This window comes from Hemitrygon akajei, chromosome 5, assembly GCF_048418815.1.
Source record: "Hemitrygon akajei chromosome 5, sHemAka1.3, whole genome shotgun sequence".
Lineage (NCBI taxonomy): Eukaryota > Metazoa > Chordata > Chondrichthyes > Myliobatiformes > Dasyatidae > Hemitrygon > Hemitrygon akajei.
In genome coordinates, this window is record NC_133128.1 from 154,232,671 (window position 1) to 154,254,569 (window position 21,899).

The following is a 21,899-nucleotide window of genomic DNA, read 5'->3' on the forward strand; positions in this document are numbered from 1 at the left end:
GCTATAATAGACTTGTTTTTGGCGTAGCATCTGCACCTGCACTCTGGAAGAAAGTTATGGACCAGGTGCTGCAAGGCTAACCGAACCCTCAGTGTTACCTGGATAACATCATTGTTACTGGTGAGGAGAACTAGGAATATCTCCAAAATCTCAAGGCAGCATTAAAAAGATTAGAAGGTTATGGGCTCAGAATACAATGTGACAAGTGTGAATTCTTTAAACCAAGCATTACTTACTGTAGTCACATCATTGACGAACAAGGCTTGGTCTGTTAGGAACACATTGGGGGTTGATGATTCTATCATCTACATGCTGAACAGAGCATACTTCCATTTGGATAAGCAAGGCAACACTGTGAGGATCATGTTTTTTGAATTTCAAGTACCTTCAATTCCATACAGCCCTTATTGGGGGGAGGATAGCTCCATTCAATGCAGGTTTGCATTTCCATTGTTTGCTGGATAATGGGCTACCTGACTGGCAGACCATAGTTTGTGTGGCCTCAAGAGTTGTGTGTCAGACATGGCTATAGGCAGCATTGGGGCCCCACAGGGGATTGTATTGACTCCCTTCTTGTTTACCCTGTATACCTCAGACTTTAGATATAACACTGTAGAAATTCTCTGATTACTTAGTAATAGTTGGGTGTATAAAGGGAGGACAGGAGGATGAATACAGGGCCCTGGTGGAGGACTTTGTCAAATGGTGCAAGCTGAATCATCTGCAGCTTAATGTCAGTAAGACAAAGGAGATGGTGATGGACTTTAGCAAGTCTAAGCCTGCACTGTGCCCTGTTACTATTGATGGTGAGGACCTACAGGTACCTGGGGATGAACCTGGATGACAGACTTGAGTGGAGCACCAACACAGAGGCTGTGTACAACAAAGGCCAGAGTCGCCTCGATTTCCAGAGGAGACTGAAATCCTTTGGAGTATGTAGGCCTCTCCTTCTCATGTTCTACCAGTCTGCTGTTGCCAGTGCAATCTTCTATGTGGTGATGTGCTGGGGCAATGGCATCAATACAGGTGATGTCAACAGGTTCAATAACTGATTAGAAAGGCTGGCTCTGTTATAGGAGTAAAACTGGACACACTGGAGGCTGTGGGAGAACAAAGGACCCTATGGAAAATCCTGGTAATTCCGGACAATGTTTCTCATCCTCTGCATGCCACCTTGACCGAGACAACTACACTACTCCAAAGAGTGCGGCATGAGGCCATTAGGCTCTATAATGAGTCAACCTATAGCTGGGGAAGTGATGACCCCTCCTGTTAGACTGAGCTAACTTATTTTTTTCATTCTTTCTTACTTCTCTTCTAATATTTGTATATCTGTGCACTTGTAATGCTACTGTGACACTGCAATTTCCTTTGGGATCAATAAAGTATCTAACTATTTATCCTTCACAAGTGTGCTGAGAAAATTTAAGCTATGGTGGATGCCCTAAGGCCAAGGTTCTTTTTGGGATTTGTCAATTCAAAGTCAAAGTCTTGTCCCGAGCCTTTGTGGCTCATCAGGCCGGTGCTTATGCTGGTTTCTGTGGCATGAAGCGACTGAGAGTCAAGACCCCCCCCCCCGCCCAGGATAGGACGCTAGTCTATTGCAAGGTTGAGCCCCAGCGTTTTTTTTTGCCAGTACCCATTTTTCAGCTGGGTAGACTTGTGTGGTTAAGTGCCTTGCTGCCTCGGCTGGGCTCAAACTTACGGCCTTCAGGTTGCTATTTGAATGCCCTAACCACTTGGCCACACGCCATATAGATTTGTCAATTACTGTGACAGATTTCTGCCAAACTTGGCTACTGTGCACCGTCCCTTGAGCTCGTTTCTACAGATGAGGAAGACATGGCAATCGACAAAGCATTGTCATGTGGCTTTCAAAAAGGCAAAGGAAATGGTGATGACAGACACAGTACTTGCACGTTATGATTCACATTGTAAAGTGAAACTTGGCTGTGATGTCTTGTCTTACGGTATAAGTGCAGTAATATCACATGAGTGATGGCCTTTGCATCATGTTCCTTTACCGCTGCAGAGAAAAATTATGGACAGATTGACAGAAGTCTTGAATCTGGTTTGCAGTGTAAAGCATTTCATCCAGTACTGGTATGGGAGAGAGTCTACCCTCAGTACTGATCATCAACTACTAGTATCCAATTTCAATCCACAGGAGGGTGTTTCAGTAACTGCAGCAGCATGAATGCAGAAATGGGCTTTGTTTCTTGGAGGACACAGAACAAGATCAAATTCAATGGGACAACCAATTATGGAAATGCCGATGGATTGTCCTGTTTAACTTTTGAAGAGAAAGTACCTGAAAAATTTGCAAAAAAGACACTCCTCCTGATGTATTCTCCAAAATACAAGTGAAAAGTTTCCCTATTAACTGCAGAGATTATTTAAAGGGAGACCAGAAAAGACCCCATACTATCTAGGGCTACACAACAACCCAAAATGGCTGGAATGTCCAGCAGAAATTCCAGTCCCCCATTTTTAACAGTGCCAGGATAAATTTGCTCTTGACGGGGTTGCCTTGTAAGGGGATTGAGAGTTGTTGTACCATCCAAATTGAGAGCTGAAGTGTTAGAGGAGCTAAATTGCTGGTCATCTATGCATGGCCAAAATGAAAGTGTTGGCTCAAAGCCTTGTCCAATGGCTTGGGTTAGATCAGCACATCGGGCAGCTTGCCATGCATTGTTTGGGATGCTTGCATATCCAGAAGATGCCAAAAGGAGCACCTCTCCATCCCTTGGAATGGCCTGTATTGCCCTGTAAGAGGATTCATGTGGTTTTAGCTGGACCATTCATGGGCACAGATTTCTCGGTAGTGGATGCAGCTGCAAAGTGGCCGGAAGTGTTCCCAATAGCCTCCACTACAGCCTCGCACACTGTTGATGCGTGGAGAAGCAAGGACTGGTGTTCCAGAACATTTGGTCAGTGACAATGGATCACAGTTTGTTGCAGAGTGGTCATTCCTGAAAATAAATGGAATAAGGCTTATTACATCTGCACAGTACCATTCATCTATCAATGGCATGGTGAAAAGGTTTGCCCAGAAGCAGAAGCTCACCAAATTCCTTCTTGCATATCACAATGCAGTATGCTCCACAACAAACACCTCACCATCTATGCTGTTCCTGGATTGTCCCTTGCAATCATGCTTGGATCTCCTAATACTTAATATTTTACTTTATTGTCACCAAACAATTCATACTAGAGCGTATAGTCATCACAGTGATATTTGATTCTGCGCTTCGCGCTTCCTGAAGTACAAATCAAAGTAAATATAATAAAAATTTAAATTATAAATCATAATCAGAAAATAGAAAAGGGAAAGTAAGGTAGTGCAAGTCAGGTCCGGATATTTGGAAGGTACGGCCCAGATCCAGGTTAGGATCCGTTCAGCAGTTGGAAAGAAGCTGTTCCCAAATCTGGCCGTATGAATCTTCATGCTCCTGAACCTTCTCCCGGAGGGAAGAGGGACAAAAAGTGTGTTGGCTGGGTGGGTCATGTCCTTGATTATCCTGGCAGCACTGCTCCAACAGCATGCGGTGTAAAGTGAGTCCAAGGATGGAAGATTGGTTTGTGTGATGTGCTGGGCTATGTTCACGATCTTCTGCAGCTTCTTCCAGTCTTGGACAGGACAACTTCCATACCAGGTTGTGATGCACCCTAGAAGAATGCTTTCTATGGTGCACCTATAAAAATTAGTGAGGGTTTTAGGGGACAGGCCAAATTTCTTCAGCTTTCTCAGGAAGTAAAGGTGCTGGTGGGCCTTCTTGGCTGTGGACTCTGCTTGGTTAGTCCAAGTCAGGTCATTTGTGATATTCACCCCGAGGAACTTAAAGCTTTTGACCTGTTCACCTGCACACCACCGATGTAGATGGGGTCGTGTGGTCCGCTACTCCTTCTGAAGTCAACAACCAATTCCAATCTTGCTGATGTTCAGGGATTGGTTATTGTCTTCGCACCATGCCACCAGGCTGTTAATTTCCTCTCCGTACTCAGACTCATCATTACCCAAGATACGGCCTACAATTGTGCTGTCATCAGCAAACTTATATATTGAGTTCGAAGGAAACTAATCCTAAAACTAAAATAATCCTCAAACCTAATCTAAGAAAAAGAATGCAGGACAAATAACTGAGTTAAATCGAGGGCTTCTCAAACAAGGATGTTTGCTGTTTCACTCCTAGACGAGCATTCCTGGTGAGGGACTACAGGGATAATCAAAAGTGGGTACTTGGAAAGATTAAGAACAGTACTGGACCACTCTCCTACAGAGTGGAGATTGTATCTGATATCATCTGGAAAAGAACACCTCAATCAGTTGAGGAGAGCACTGACAATGGTTTGAGAAGAAAGGTATCCAGAGCTGTCAAAACCACTTAGTGCAGTCTGAGTCAACTCCTACAACTAAGGATGCTCCACAGCCACAAATTTCACCTGTCAAGCAGAGTGGCCCCACTGTCAGGAAATATGTTATCCACAAGATAAGAAATCTCCCACGGCGATTAAATGTTTAGGTCTGAGTGATACAATTTAAAATTCCCTATGTTGTGGTCTATATAGTAGTTGTATTATATGATATACTGTGTAAGATGACTAGTGAGCAGTATGTTACATATTTGAGTTGAGATACATTCTATATTGAGTTTGTAGCTAAGCAAGGAAGAGTGTAGTGTATATAATTCAGTAATATTGTAATTTTGTGATTAACTATCTTTTGTTTGTTTACATAATTCATTATGGGTTATATGTAAAAAGTACATGAATTGCATATGTCATTTTGCCACCATGTGAATGTCTTAACAAAAGAATAGGAAAATTAAGTAGTCAAATTTCTGGTGCCGGTGGTTTTTCTTTTGATTCATTTCTAGAATTACAGATGGTTGTTGACTTCAGGAGGGCACAGAGCAACCACTCCCCGCTGAACATCGACGGCTCCTCGGTAGAGATCGTAAAGAGCACCAAATTTCTTGGTGTTCACCTGACTGAGAATCTCACCTGGTCCCTCAACACTGGCTCCATATCAAAGAAAGCCTAGCAGCGTCTCTACTTTCTGCAAAGGCTGAGGAAGGTCCATCTCCCACCCCCCCATCCTCATCACATTCTACAGGGGTTGTATTGAGAGCATCCTGTGCAGCTGCATCACTACCTGGTTTGGAAATTGCACCATCTCGGATTGCAAGACCCTGCAGCGGATAGTGAGGTCAGCTGAGAAGATCATTGGGGTCTCTCTTCCTGCCATCACGGACATTTACACTACACGCTGCATCCGCAAAGGAAACAACATTATGAAGGACCCCATGCACCCCTCATACAATCTCTTCTCCCTCCTGCCATCTGGGAAAAGGCTCAGAAGTATTCGGGCTCTCATGGCCAGACTATGTAACAGTTTCTTCCCCCAAGCTATCAGACTCCTCAATACCCGAAGCCTGGACTGACACCTTGCCCTATTGTCCTGTTCATTATTTATTGTAATGCCTGCACTGTTTTTGTGCACTTTACACAGTCCTGTGTAGGTCTGTAGTCTAGTGTAGCTTTCTCTGTTGTTTTTTTTACGTAGTTCAGTCTAGTTTTTCTACTATGTCATGTTACACCATGGTCCTGAAAAACGTTGTCTCATTTTTACTATGTACTGTACCAGCAGTTATGGACGAAATGACAATAAAAGTGACTTGATTTGAAATGATAACACCTTGGAAGGCAGGGAGCACTAGTTTGGTGGATTCAAAATTGGCTTGGAGGCAGAAAGCAGAGGGTAGTGATTAAAGAGGTTATTTCTTGGAATGGAAGTTGGTGATTAGTAGTGTGCTGTGGGGGTCAGATTTGGGACACATTATTCATTATTTATATAAATAATTTGGATGCAATTGCACAAGGCTTGATCAGTAAGTTTGCAGGTAACACAAAATTAGGAGGAGTTGTTGATAGTGAAGAGGGTTATTACAGAGGGATCTTGATTATTTGGGGGATTGAACCAAGGAGTGACAAATAGATTTCAATGCAAATGTGAGGTTTCAGAAAGTCAAACCAGAGGAGGATTTATACCATGAATGGTTGGGCACTAGGGCATGCAATGGAACATTGAGAATTCTGATTACAAGTTTGAGGGGTACAAGCGCTCGGCGTGGACTAGAAGGGCTGAGATGGCCTGTTTCCGTGCTGTAATTGTTATATGGTTATAAGTGCATGGTTCATTGCATATTACTTTCAAATAATGACAGCATGGTTAAGTACAGCTCCAATGCTTCAGATTTGCTAATGACACTATGTTGTTGGATGAGAGACAGGTGGTGATGAGTCAGCTTTTTGGAATGAGTGGTGCCACAACAATAACCACTTGCTCAGTGTAGAAAAAGAGATGAGGTCTTGCAACAAGAGCTCTAGGTGCTAGGTTGCAAATTAAAGAGAAAGTTGTAATCTCTGGATTGCTTCCAATGCATGTGCTACTGAGTAAAGGCATAGGAAGATGGGTCAGATGAATGTGTGGTAAAAGGTATGGTCTAGGAGGAAGATCTTTAGATTTTTAGAACAGTGGGAACATTTATGGGGTAGATAGGACCTGTATAAGCTGGACAGGTTGCAGTTAAACTGCAGTGAGTCTAATATTTGGCACTGAGGTTTGCTTGTGCTTGTGTGAGGTTTTAAACTAATGTGACGGGGGATGGCAAGCAGAGTAAATGTACAATTAAGTTATGCCTGTGTTGATTGTCAGTAAAGAGATGCTATTACTGATCCACACTGACTGTTGTCTCCCGATAAGGGAGTCAAGGATTCATGTGTAGAAGGAGGTATAGAAGCCCAGGTTTTGAAGCTTGTTGATTAGTTGTGAGTAGATGAAAGGATTCAGGGTTATGGTGAGAAGGTAGTAGAATGGGATTAAGAGGGATAATATATCAGCCACGATGGAATGGTGGAGCAGACTCAATTATTGGGAACTGGTATGGCATCCTTTTGGACACTGCAGCCAAATGGTGGGTACAGATTTTCAGTACCCTACCAGGTACACCATTGGGGCCTGTTGTTTGGGACCAAGTGTTGTATGTACTGTAAAGTTCAGTGCCTTCATTTGTTATATACATCAATAGCCTAGATATTAATGTCAGAGGTATGATTAGTAAGTTGGTTTTTAACACAAAATTGGGAACATTGATAATGAGGAGAAAATTCTTTAGGCATTCTTTAGAATGATTTTTGATCAGTTGATAAGCTGCATCTCACAATAGCACATAAAATTCTGGTAAATGTGAGATAATGTATTTTGGAATATCTAATGCGGTTAGAACATAAACTATCAATTTTATGGCCCTAGAGAGTATTGAAGGTTCCATGGAGCCTTGAAGTTGGCAGCACAGGTAGATTGGGTGGAGAAGAAGGCTTATGAATGCTTTCCTTCATTAACCTGAATCTAGAATACAAGTACAGCTCAGTATGGTTGCAACTTTATTTAACATTGTTTTAGGCACAGCAGAATTATTCTGTGAATTTGTTGACATTACACTATATGAAAGATATAATTGCACTGGAAAAAGTGTGGAGGAGATTGTCCAGGATGTTCCTTGGAATGGGATGTTTCAGTTATGAGGACAGACTGGATTGGCTAGGTTTCTTTGGAGTAGAGGAAATTAAGCAAATAACAGATACAGATACCAAATTATGAAGGACATGTGTAAGGTAGATGGGAATGAACTTCTTACCTCAGGTGGATGTATCCAAGGCTAGAAGGCATAGGCTTAAGGTGAAAAGTAAGAGATCTCGTGTGGATCTGAGGAAGAACATTGTTTTCATCCAGAGGATGTTTTCAACCTGCAGCACATGGCCTAAAGAGGTAGTGGAGGCATTCTCGCAGCATTTAAAATATTTGGACGAGCACTTAAAACACTAAGGCGTAATGGGTTCCAGACTATTTATTGGTTAATGGGATAAGTATGAATCGGTTGGCACAGACATGGTGGAATGAGGGGCTAGTTTCTGTGCTGCATGATTCTATTTCTTTCTTTCCAGTAGGTATCTTCATACTCTCTAAGGCACTGGCATTCTTTTTAGAGTTTCTAAAATTAAATGCACTATTCCAGCACCAGCCTTGATGTAGTAGTACCTTGAATGAGGCTGAGTGTCGACAGTTCTTTTGCTTACACCGGTACTGCTTGACCCACTGAGTTCTTCCAGCAGTTACTTTTTGCTCGTTTACTAGTCACGTTTTACTAATGTCTCTGAAATTTCCTTGCTTTTGAATTCTGTATCTCTGATAATAAAGTAAGGCATTTCTTATTTTTTTATTTCATAATGGACTGCAACAGTACTTCCCCAGACAATTTCAAGCATGTATATTATAGTCTCATTTGCTTATTTTGTAATAGTTTATAGAATGTGCTAGGTAAAATTATTTAAAGTATATGAGAAATGAACAGTGATGTTTAATCTCCAGAGCATTATTATGGACTTTGCTGGACTGGCTTGTAGTGCTGAGTTTTAGTGCTTCCTTTTATTTTTCAGTAGGTATAACTCTTCTGCAGTTTTTTGTATTATATTTGGATTAACATTTCTTCCTTGAGTTGGCAACTTTAAGTTTCTTATCTCCTCGATTCTCATAACATTTTTCCCTTTTCATTTTTTAATCTTAATTTTGTGTTCAGCTAAATTACAAACATCTGTAAAAAATTTTTTTCACTGTTTTGATTCTGAAGTAATCTTGCTCTCTACTAACTGTCCCAAATTTGGTATCCTGAAAACTTAATGCCTTACATTTGATTCATATCCAGATGACTTGTTTAAATAAATAGATATTCCCTTGGGGGAACAGCACTTGTGACTTCATGTCAGCCATTTAATTGTCTTAGACCATTTGTTAACCACATATCTCCTTGTCTCATGACTATACTTGTTCTGATCTTTATCAGTGGTCTTCCAGGACATCGTTGAAGCTCATTTGAAATTTATTGTGTATTATATCCATTTTTACATTGAAAATTTGCATGAACTTTCTAGCATTATTCTTGTATATGATATTTAGCCAAGTGGATGGTATTTTTATTCATTCTATTTTTTTAATATTAGCCATTTGCCTGTTTTGTGATGCTGTCCCTATTTTTATTTTACACCAGTGTCCCTGGTGCAATTTCCGTAGTGTGATTATGATATTTATCATATAAATTAAAGTGGTATGCATGTTTTACTTGTGATAATGATGAATTGTAGTCTTATAAATTAATTTAACACCAAGTGTATGATGTGTGTCGGTACAGTCGACCCTCCTTATCCATGGATTCTGGATGGCGTGGATTAAACCAACCGCGAATCGGGCAAACCTGGAAGTTCTCTCTCCAGCACTCGTTCGGTCGCTACTTTGTTTCTCTGGAAAAAATGGCACCTAAAGAGCAATTAAGTGGTCAAAGCAATTCCTCAAAGGCTAAGAGTGCTATCTCTCGCCGAGAAAGTAGAAATCATAGATCTTTTGAAACGTGGCATGTCACTTGCCGAAGTGGTCCTCAGCCCTCAACCTCCACAGATCCTGACCTTAGTATTATTGAACCTCCTCCAAAGCATCCTTATTCCCTAACCAATACAGTGTAACAACTATTTACATAGCATTCCCATTGTATTAGGTATTACAGTCAGCCCTCCTTATCCGCGGGGGATTGGTTCCGAGACCCCCCGCAGATACCAAAAAACTCGGATGCTCAAGTCCCTTATTTAACTTGTCTTAGTGTGGTGGTCTTTAGGACCCAGTGGAACCCCGCACTTTATTTAACATGTCCCAGTGCGGTGGACATTAGGACCCGGCGGTGCAGCTCTGAATCTGCAGTGTTTCTGTTCACGAAAATAATCACGATCACGATTGAAAATAAGGTGGAAATAATAGTGTTTGGAAAGAGGTGAAACGCCATCAGTCAATGGAAGAGCGTTAGGCTACAGTCAGTCAATGATCGGAACAAATTTAATGGAGCATGTGAAAGGCCCTGCCCTGAGGAAAACTACAATTATTACTAAGCAACGCAGTGATTTAATTATTGAAATACGTATGTTTCGTAAGTGTTTTATATGCATAGAAAGGTAAAATATGTACTATATATAAGAAAAACCTTTGACTAACTGATGTTAAATAATACCCGATGTACCTGTTCTGATTTCAAATCTGACTTACTGACGGACTCAGGAATCGGGGACTGCCTGTACTTTTAAGTCATTTCTAGATTACTTATAGTACCTAATACAATGTAAATGCTATGTAAATAGTTGTTATACTGTATTGTTCATGCTCAAACAATGAGTGCTGGGGAGAGAACTTGCGGGTTTTCCCGATTCGTGGTTGGTGGAATCCGTGGATAAGGAGGGCTGACTGTATAAGTACTGTAATCTAGAGATGATTAGAAGTATTACTCATTGTTTGAGCATTGTTCGCCTCGTGTCTCATTCATTTGCTACTTGTGTTGTGAGCGAGAGCAAGGAGTTTAAGGCTAGCAAGGCATGGCTGGCTGGCTAGCTATGTAAAGTGCTACAGCCTCAGGATCACAAGAGAATCGGGATCGGCTGATGCCGAGGCGGCATCAGCGTTCCTAGAAGAACTACGATGGTTGCTTCTATACTGACTTCTTTTTTCTTGTCATTATTCCCTAAACAATACAGTATAACAACTATTTACATAGCATTTCCTTTGTATTAGGTATTATAAGTAACCTAGAGATGATTTGAAGTATAATTGAGGATGTGTGTAGGTTATATGCAAATACTATGCCATTTTATATAAGGGACTTGAGCATCCGAGTTTTTTGGTATCTGCAGGGTGTCCCAGAACCAATCCCCCGCAGATAAGGAGGGCCGACTGTTCTGTATTTTTTCATAGCCAATGTATAAGATTGGAATGTCTTGTATGTAACATTCTGTATTATTATTCTATTCTATGGTAAAGCAACTGCATGAAAAAAGACTAATTTGAAAAAAAAGAACAGCATTGTGAACATGACATTTCATCTTAAACTTTAAAGAAATTTTACTTCCAAGAGTTTAAGAAAGCACCCTCATTGTATTAGATGAATATAGTTTACAGCACTACTGTAACCCTGGATTAAAATGAGTATATTATGAATCATTTTGATTTGGATTATAATCTATGGTGTATGGTCTTTTCAAGTTGTCCTCCTATAAGCTCATGGAATCTAATCACATAACTGATGAGAACAGAAGTAGCTAGTAGGGTGGCAATAAAAAAAGTTCTTTTTATTTTGACCAACATTCTGTAAAGTGTAATGCAACTATTTTTGTCCAGCAAAAATCTTTGTTAAAACTCTATTGGAATTAATTGCAGAAACAAGTTATCTTTTAATTTATTAATTTATTAGGTGTGGATGATATTAAATATTGCTAACTTTTTTTGTCCATCTTTTCTCTCCCCTGAACTGTTATAACTTGCACAAGGTGGCAACCTGGATAGCATGTGGATTTGGAGTTGCATGTAGTCCAGGCTAGGTAAAATGTTGTGTTACAGATTTCATTCTAAAGTACCTCAGTCAATAACCAGATAAGCTGTTACCTCAATTAAATTGGGTCATGGTCAAAATTTAGTAATAGATTTTTTTTGAGTTCCATATTTAATTACTTGAATTCAAATTCCTTTTATGAGGTACTATACTGTTGTTGAAAATTCTCCTGCTAATTAATTTTACTGCAGAAAATTGTGAAAAGCATTTTAGATATAAGCAGATCTGTTACAGTTAATCAAAATCTCCTTTTCCTTGAATCTTATTTTATAACATGTGTTTTAATATTGTTCTGCTAATATGAGGTTTGAAGCTTATGGTTTGCTGCTGCGTACTCATGCCAATTAAATAATTACTGCTTTACTAATTCAAGACTCAACTGTTTCAGTTTTAACATTAAGGGTAGTACTCAGCAGATCACTCAGCATCATAAAAAGACAACTTGCGTTAATACTTTGGGTTAAAGCCCTTAAACAGAATTTGAGGAGAGGTTAGGATTAATTGGTTTCAAGTTGGAGGATGTCTGAGTTTCTCTGAAGTTTATCCCCCAGAACTTTAGAACAATTAAATTTGTACCTGCAAAGAGATTCTTGACTTTTCTACCAAGAACAATGTATCTGACATGCTACAATAAAGCCAGTTGGTTGATATGTTCGTGAGTGCAGTTAGAGAACCAACAAAGGAACATGCAAGAGGTGTGAAATCTGGTTGGATAAACTGCCGTGCACCTGGCTACTTCTGATATAGAGCAGGCCTATTATATGAAATTGTAGACTTGAGAGCCAGGTCTGAAAGACTGAAATGTACCCTGACAGAAGATGTGGTGCTGTTCTTCAATATCACAATGGGCCTCATTAGAATAGTGGAGAAGGCACAGACTGAAATGTCAAGGTACGGTAGACAATTAGTGTCAGATCTCTGCAACATTGCTTCATAGACAACCCTGTTTGTGGATCCTACAGCATTCTGAAGACTATTGTGAAGTCTGCTATAGTTGACATTTGCTAAAAAATCTTGGCAAAGAGAATTGAGTCTCATGTGTTGACAATGATCAGGAGAGCAAGTAGTTAATTACCAGCAAATATAAGGCATTCCTGGATCAAAGGTTGTGCTGTTACTCAAGGGAAAAGAAAGTTCTCCTCAGTCACTTGAGAATGAGGTTCTTCACTGTTTACTTTCTAGACTTCCATAGCTTCACTCTAGTGAGAACTAAGAATGGGGTGGAATATACTGTAGATGGAAAAGTGAAAAACTACTCTCTATTATGAACACTTTGTAGACTATCTTGACCACAGCTATATCTTTGATGTGAGTGGCCTGGACTCCCTACCACATTAATGTATTCAGGCGACCTTTGCTGCCACCTCTGACTGACAAGACATCAAAATCACACATCTCTACCAAAAATATTAACAATGTCTTGGAAGCAGAAGTTATCATTGCTCAAGTTCTAAAACTGAGTTGAAAAGAGCTTTTGTTGCATATTCAGTCTAATTATCCACATCTGGGAATGCAAAGACATATCTAAAATTTGGTGATCAGTGTTGTTGCCATAAGCTGATCAATTTCCAAGTAATTCTGAGGAATTTGGTTGAAGTAATATGCAGCAATACAGCAAGAGATAGAGACATGAGACATGAATGCACCCTTGTTTGACACTAGTCTTTGCTAAGATTGGTTCCATTCTATACCCATTGCTTAATATCATGCTTCACCTGCTGTTATGGAGCTAATGTTTATAGTGTGCATATATAAAAAAAATTCTGTGTACTATGATCATGATAGTCTTCATGAAAGGTATTAAGTTCAACTGTAATAATTGCAAAGGAATTTCCTTGCTCTCTGCCAGAGGAAAAGCCATTGTGTTCCCAGCTGTCTTCCCAGTGGTCGAATTGCTGCGCTCTAATTCTTTTTCTCAGCAATATTTTTATTGGTTCTTTAAATCAAGAAAGCATAGTACAAAGGAGGTTTGTGCAGTACATAACAAATGAACTATTCACATCTATGAAAGAAATGCACCCATAGTACAATCATGCTTTGGTTGCCTCCTTGCCCCGACCTACCCCTCCTAATTCCCATCTCCAAGCCATCATTGCATTAGCAAAAAGGGTTAAACAGAACCTTTATCCCCGCAGAGCTCCATTGGTATAGAGAAGGTGTGTTTTCCTAACACATAAACTGTTGTATGTTTACATGTCTGAGTTCGTAGAATTTTACCAGAGAATGCTGAAAGTCAGGGAGTTATGTGCAGAGGAAAGGAAGAAGGGATGAACCTTTAGTTTGGCTGGGAATTCTGAAAGTATTCAAGAAAGTGCCCCCACACCTTTTGGAACTTCATGTCCGAATTGAGAGTTGAATAATGGATCTTCTCAAGGTATAGACTGGACGTGATGTCCTAAGCATAGTATACAATGTTTGGTCGGACTTAGGTGCGTGTCCCCCTCTCCAGAGGTGCCAAAAAGAGCAATGAAAGGTAATTAAGTATTTGGGATAGAGTTTGGAAAACATCTATCCAGTATTTTTCCAAGCTAGGGCATGTCCAGTGCATGTGAATAAGGGAAGCCTTTTGCATTTGTTGCAGCAGGGATTAACATCTGGGTAAATGTGAGATAATTTGGTTTTAGACATAATGGGCCTTGTGTACGACCTTGAACTGTAACAGGCAGTGGCGGGCACATAAACAGGTTGAGTTAACTAACTTGAGAACTGAATCCCATACATTGTCTGACAGTGAAAAATTTAAATCCTGCTCCCAGGCAGTTTTAATTTTGTCGGGGGGGGGGGTGCTCGCCTCAGAACCGCTAGCTTGTCACAAGTAGTAGATATTAGACCTTTGTGCAATGGATTCATGCAGAGAAACATATCAGCGACGTTTGTGTCAGATGCCTCAGGGAAGTTTGATAACAAAGGGCTGATAAAATGTCTAATTTGAAATATCTGAAGAAATGAGTGTTGGGTAAGTTAAACTTTGCAGATAATTGTTTAAATGATGCAAAGCAGTTGTCTATAAAAAATCTTTAAAGCGGCTGATGCCCTTTCTATACCAGTCTTGAAATGTTGGATCATGTATAGAAGGCTGGAAGAGATGATTATGTAGCATAGGAAATAGAGAAATTCTTAATAGAGTTCAGCTCTATTGCCACCCATTTTGGGTAGTCAGATTGGTTGTGGAAATGAGACCAAAAGATGAGATAGTGTATGTTAGCTGCCCAGTAATATAAGCGGAAATTGGTCAGAGCCATGCCCCCAACACTTTTAGATTTTTGAAGATGGACTTTATTCAATCGGGGACACTTGCCCTTCTATAAGTAGGATGATATGACTGAGTCTAGCAAGTCAAAGAAGACTTTAGGAATGAAAATTGGTATGGATTGAAAAAAGTATAAGAATTTAGGAAGGATGTTCATTTTGACAACATTAATTTGGCTCATCAGGGACATGGATGGGGTGACCACTGTGCTAGGTTCTGCTTTGTATGATTTAACAAATTAGTGAAATTTTCTCCAAAAAAATGCATTTAATTCCTTGTTACTGTGACACCAAGGTAAGTAAATTGGTTATTCACTACCTTAAAAGGAAGGTTTTGGAACTCTGACGCTTGTGCTTCTCCATTTATTGGAAAAAGTTCGCTCCTGTGTAAATTAAGTTTATAGCCTGAAAACAGGCTAAATTTGTTAAGGAGTGAGAATGTGGGGGGTAAGGAGGTGATTGGGTTTGATATAAAAAAAAAAGATCGTCAGCATAAAGGGAGACTTTGTGCTCAACTCCCCTTCTCCCCCCCCCCCCCCCCCCCCAAATCCCTGTCGGATCTGCACAACTGTGGAATGCAATCGCCTGTGGCTGTGTGGCCAGATTGAAAGGTTGGGATTGCTGAGAATTGATCAAAACCGAGGCAGTGGGACACAAATATAACAGTTCAATCCACATGATGAAACTTAGTCCAAAATCAATTTTTTCTAAAACAGCAAAGAGGTAATTCCATTTCACACGATCAAACGCTTTCCCTACGTCTAAGGAGATAATACATTCAGGAATCCCAACTGAAGGTGAGTATAAGATATTTAAAAGACGGCATATGTTAAAAAAGGGAGGTGGTTTTTGACAAAATCGGTTTGGTCTTCGTAAATAAGAGGGTAGTATGTTCTCCAATCTATGGGCCAGAACTTTAGCTAAGATTTTGACATCAACATTTAACAGAGAGATTGGCCTGTATGAGGAGCACTCTGTTGGATCTTTGCCTCTCCCCGCTAGAAGAATGATGCATGCCTCATTAAATGATGCTGGCAGTTTACCTTGTTTAAACGAATCAGATAAAACCAAGGTTAGTTGAGGTAAGAGCAATGACGAAAATAATTTAAAGAATTCTACAGGAACCCCATTGGGTCCTGGAGATTTACCAGTCTGCAGTGACGAGATGGCTGAGGATATTTCCTCTAATGATATTGGCTCATTCAGTCTCATTTTGAGATCAGGAGAGGGCATAGGGATATTGAAGCTATTTAAAAAATTCTCGCCCAATATTTTATCATTTGGGGATTCAGAGGTGTAAAGTTGGGAGTAAAAGTTCCTGAATGTGTCGTTGATTTCAGAGTGATTCGAGGTGATGCTTCCATTTTCCATTCAAATTTTTGTGATGTGTTGTTTGGCTTTGAAGTGCTGCACTCTAATTTGAAGAGTGGATTCTGATCACTTGTAGTCACAGTGGACGTAATCTTCACTGTGTTACAACTATTAACGTGCAGCAAGTGCACTAGTTACTGTACAAAGCCTTTACAACTTTGGCCACATCAGTCAGTAGGAGTGATAGGCTGGAGGGGATCTGTGGAATACCCTCCTTAAATTCAGCTGCTCATAGAAATTCTGCTTGACTTTGCTTTATCACAGCATGTTAATAAGCAATGGGTATATAACATGACAATTCACAGCACTTATTGGAGATCAGTACCATCCTGCTTCATTGTCCCAAATCTTGTCTGTTCTTGTTCTTGTCTTTACCATCACCTCCAACCTTCAACTCTCTGAGGCAGAGTGCTCTGTCCTCAGTAAGGGCCTCACCTTTGTCCCCCTTCGCCCACACCTCAGTGAGTTCCGCGTACGCCATGACGCTGAACTCTTCTTCCACCAGCTCCGTCTTCGAGCCTACTTCTTCGGCAAGGACTCTCCCACCCCCACCTTCTCCTGTCTTCAACCCTCCTCCTCTTCATGGACACCCCGCTCTGGTCTACTGCCTGCTCTGGATCTCTTTATTGCTAACTGCCGACGGAACGTCAACTGTCTCAACTTCACCACAGCTTGTTCCAATTCCAACCTCACTCCTTCCGAATGCATTGCTCTCCACTCCCTCCGCACCAATCCCAACCAAACTATAAAACCCACTGATAAGGGGGCCGCTGTTGTGGTCTGGCGTATTGACCTCTACCTTGCTGAGGCACAGTGACAACTCACTGATATCTCCTCCTATTTACCCCTCGATCATGACCCCACTTAAGGAGCACCAGGCCACTGTCTCCCACACCATCACAATCAGCTCTGGTTATCTCCCACCACTGCCACCAACCTCATAGTTACCACACCCCACACTTCCCATTTCTACCTCCTACCCAAGATCCATAAACCTGCCTGTCCATGTAGACCCATTGTCTCAGCTTGCTTCTGCCCCACAGAACTCATTTCTACATACCTTGACACTGTTTTATCCCCCCTTGTTCAATCCCTTCCCGCCTATGTTCGTGACACTTCTCACGCTTTGAATTTTTTCAATGATGTTAAGTTCCCTGGCCCCCACCGCCTTATTTTCACCATGGACGTCCAGTCCTTATATACCTCCATCCCCCACCAAGAAGGTCTCAAAGCTCTCCGCAATCTTTTTGGATTCCAGACCTAACCAGTTGGCCTCTACCACCATTCTCCTCCGTCTAGCGGAATTAGTCCTTACTCTTAATAATTTCTCCTTTGCCTCCTCCCCCTTTTTCCAAACCAAAGGTGTAGCCATGGGCACCCGTATGGGTCCCAGCTATGCCTGCCTTTTTGTTGGCTTTGTGGAACAGTCCATGTTCCAAGCCTATACGGGTATCCGTTGCCCCCTGTTTTTCCTTCGCTACATTGACGACTGCATTGGCGCTGCCTCCTGCAAGCATGCTGAGCTCATTGACTTCATTAACTTTGCCTCCAACTTTCACTCTGCCCTCAAATTTACCTGGTCCATTTCTGACACCTCCCTCCCCTTTCTTGATCTTTCCATCACCATCTCTGGAGACGGCTTATCTACTGATATCTACTATAAGCCTACTGACTCTCACAGCTACCTGGACTATTCCTCTTCCCACCCTGTCTCTTGCAAAAATGCCATCCCCTTCTCGCAATTCCTCTGTCTCTGCTGCATCTGCTCTCAGGATGAGGCTTTTCATTCCAGGATGAAGGAGATGTCTTCCTTTTCTAAACAAAGGGGCTTCCCTTCCTCCACCATCAATTCTGCTCTCAAACACATCTCTCCTATTTCACGCACATCTGCTCTCAACCCGTCCACCTGCCACCTCACTTGGAATAGGGCTCCCCTTGTCCTCACCCACCACCCCACCAGCCTCCGGGTCCAACGTATCATTCTCCGTAACTTTCGCCACCTTCAACGGGATCCCACCACCAAGCACATCTTCCCCTCCCCCCTTTCTGCTTTCTGCAGGGATCGCTCCCTACGCGACTCGTTCCCCCCATCCCTTTCCACCGATCACCCTCCTGGCACTTATCCTTGTAAACGGAACAAGTGCTACACCTGCCCTTCCTCCCTCACCACCACTCAGGGCCCCAGACAGTCCTTCCAGGTGAGGCAACACTTCACCTGTGAGTCATCCAGTGTGGTATACTGCATCCGGTGCTCCTGGTGTGGCCTTTTATATATTTTATATATTGGTGAGACCCGATGCAGACTGGGAAACCGTTTCACTAAACACCTATGCGTTGTCCGCCAGAGAAAGCAGGATCTCCCAGTGGCCACACATTTTAATTCCACGTCCCATTCCCATTCTGATATGTCTATTCATGGCCTCCTCTACTGTCAAGATGAAGCCACACTCAGGTTGGAGGAACAACACCTTATATACCGGCTGGATAGCCTCCAACCTGATGGCATGAACATTGACTTCTCTAACTTCTGTTAATGCCCCTCCTCCCCTTCTTACCCCATCCCTGATTTATTTATTTCCCTCCTTTTTTTCTCTCTCTGCCCATCACTCCTTGCCTGTTCTCCATCTCCCTCTGGTGCTTCCCTCCCCCTTTCTTTCTCCCTCGGCCTCCCATCCCATGATCCTTTCCCTTTTCCAGCTCTTAGCTTTACCCCTCCCCCTCCTGTCTTCCCCTATCGTTTCAGATTTCCCCCTCCCCCTCCTACTTTCAAATCTCTTACTATCTTTTCTTTCAGTTAGTCCTAACGAAGGGTCTCGGCCCAAAACGTCGATAGTGCTTCTTCCTATAGATGCTGCCTGGCCTGCTGCGTTCCACCAGCATTTTGTGTGTGTTGCTGTAATCGTTGAAGTTGAGGTGCAACGACACAAAGACATTTTTCTCAGAATTACTAGGAAACCATTCAATTTCAGATTTCGGCATTTGACCACACAGTATGCAGGTGACACTTGAATTTGTGGTTGCTCAGAAGCAGTTCTTGGTGGCGTAGTGGTGCATCTGGCAGAGTTGCTGCTTCACTGCTCCAATTATTTGGATCTAATCTGACCTTTGGTGATGTCTGTGTGGAGTTTGCACATTTTCCCTGTGGTATCTCATTTTGATTTTGTCTCTTATCCTAAAGATGTGTAGGTTTATAGATTAATGTAAATTGTCCCAAGTGAGTGATAGAACTGGAAGGTAGGGAGAATAATTAAATGAATGCTTGATAGTTGGTGTGGAGTCAGTGCCATCTACCATGCTGTATGAGACTATGGCTCCACAACTGACTTTGGCAAATTGGTTGAAACACTAGAGGATTGGCCTTGTGCTCAACAGTTATAGGATAAAGGTCCTCCACCTTTCTGCCCCTGCCAGGATGGTAAGTAGAATATGTAGGCCACTTGCTGTATCTCAGGAGTCAACTCTCAGTGAAGGCAAACATTTTTGTCTTTGAGGAAAGTTGAGGCTTCAGCATGGCACAACACTCCTTGCATAGCGGGCAGCAGTGATTTCTGACCTCCTATATGTTTTTGAGAGCTGCAGCAAATGCCTTCAAGTCACTGGAGATTTCAGCAATGCTGTCTTTGCAAAATCTGCCAAATTCACAAGAAGGATAAACAAACCCTTGGGGGTAGGAGGATGGGGAGGGGGTGGTTAAATTGCCATTCCCTCCTGATTCATGGGGATCTGTCATCCATAACTGCTTAATCTGGAGAGGGAACATCAGGAATGGTATTGAGAATTTCAGGTTATGTAATAGGTTCACACAGAGGATCAAAGTAAACTGCAATCCACCCATGCAACCTTTGGTAGGGTTGCTGGTTTACACATTGGCTTTGTCAGTTATCTCCGAGCCCACACTTGGAATGGAAGCAAGTCATTCTTAATCCCAGTGGGACTGCCTAAGAAGAACAGCTTGAAAGTACAGCACATTCAAAAGGAATTTGATAGCTATTTGAAATTGAGAAGTTTGCAGCACAGCAGGAAAAGAGAAAAGAACAAAATTTATTGGACACATCTTCCAAAGCTCAAAATATTTCTACCAATATGATGTCCTGAAGTTAGAACAGAAATGTCAAGTGCATGCATTTAAAGTAAATGATGGTGGGGGGGGGGGGGGGAGTGGTTGCGGTGGAGAGTGGGAAAAGTTTTTCGTTCAGAGTGACCAGGAGGTGCCTGAAAGTGGCTGCAGGGGTAAGAGGTGGAAGCAGATGTGATAATGACATTTAAGGACATATAGGGTGCCACAGTAGTGTGGCAGTTAGCATGGCACTATTACAACTTCAGGCTGTAGAGTTCAGAGCTCAGGGCTCTGAGTTCAGAGTTCATTTCTGGCATGGGCTTCCTCTGAGTGCTCTTGTTTTCTTAATTGATCATTGTAAATTTTCCTGTGATTAGGCTAGGGTTAAATTGGTGAGTTGCTCGGCAAAGCGACTTGTTGGGCTGGAAGGGCTTGTTCCTTGCAGTATCTCTAAATTTAAAAAATATCGTTAAATTCATAGGAAAGGAGTGAAATGGATCACATACAGACAAAAGAGAATTAAACACAAGTTTGTCTAGGCTCTCCTTAGCGCACACCCTCTAATCCAAGCAGGATCCTGGTATATTTATTCTACACCCTTTCCTTTCTGTAATAAGGTGACCAGAATTGCACACAATACTTTGTGTGGCCTAACCAAAGTTTTATACATCTGACCTCTTATCCTTGATCTGTCTATCGATGGCTACAGCCTCCTGCTATCCATTCTTCCCATTGTGTGTATATTTTGAAACAGTCTCTCAGTCTTTAAAGCAAACAGGCACAGCCTCTCAAATTTGTCCTTGTAATTTTAGTCCCTCATCCACTGGCTCTTCTCTGTTTCTTTGTTTCCCACATCCTTCCTTTCAATATAGCAATTAAAGTTGAAAGTAATATTCAATTTAGGGCTAATGGTTTATAAAGGTTCATCAGAACTTTACTGCTTTTATGCTTTTGCCTTTGTTGATGAACCCCCTGCAATTTTCTTCCACGCTTCCCTCAAAATCCATGTATATCTCAGCCGGTCAGACAGCTTTTCTAATATATCAGTACTATCAATTTTTAATGTATTTAGTGCTTCAGCTATCTTCTCCTGCACTAATACTTTGGAAGCACCCTTTGGTTGTTCTCTGGTAGTGCATTTCAGCTATATCTGAACCATCTTTTTATTATAGCCATTCCATTCTTCAGTTATAGTTTTGTTTGCTAACTTTAGTTTCCAGTTTACCTGATCCAAATCCATTTTCATTTCATTGAACTTGGCTTTCCTTCAATTAATCATTTTAACCTTGTAATTCCATTGTGGTCTTAGTCAGCGAGTCTTTCATTCTCTTAAATGAAGCAATGATGGAATTGATAAATGTGCATAAGCAAACATCACCATATAGACCCACGCTGTGAAGCTTGCTGAGATATTTTTGTTGATAATGTATGGCTGAGTTGAAAATGTACAGATTTGGTCAAAAAGCACTTCCCCCAATCTCTCTCTTCAATATAGAATCCTAAATAATGTTATTTTCAGTAATCAGTTGTTCTAATTTTCATGCATGTGTAATATGTATTATCTCTGTAAAAGTGTAATATAGATGATTACTAGTCTAATCTGTAATTAAAGTGAAATGAGACTTCTTTGGACTAGGGTGGCCATTCTTAGGAGTGCTTCTGACTAACATATTTGCAGTAGTTTACCCACTAGTATTCAACTAGTTTCTAATGTTTGTCTAAAGCTTGAATCTTGAGATTCT

At 41.4% G+C, this 21,899-nt stretch overlaps 1 protein-coding gene across 7 annotated transcripts in view; it reads left to right on the plus strand.

Annotated features, from left to right (window-relative positions):
• LOC140728345 (serine/threonine-protein phosphatase 6 regulatory ankyrin repeat subunit C-like) overlaps nt 1-21,899 on the plus strand; it is a 165,237-nt gene that overhangs the window by 22,002 nt on the left and 121,336 nt on the right. Inside the window, exon 1 of one of the 7 annotated variants that reach the window (XM_073046940.1) lies at nt 14,390-14,436. The exons of the other annotated variants lie outside the window; for them this stretch is intronic. The gene's annotated coding sequence lies outside the window, so the exon portion shown is untranslated. Of the gene's footprint in view, nt 1-14,389; nt 14,437-21,899 lie in introns of those variants that run through there. 7 annotated transcript variants of the gene reach the window in all.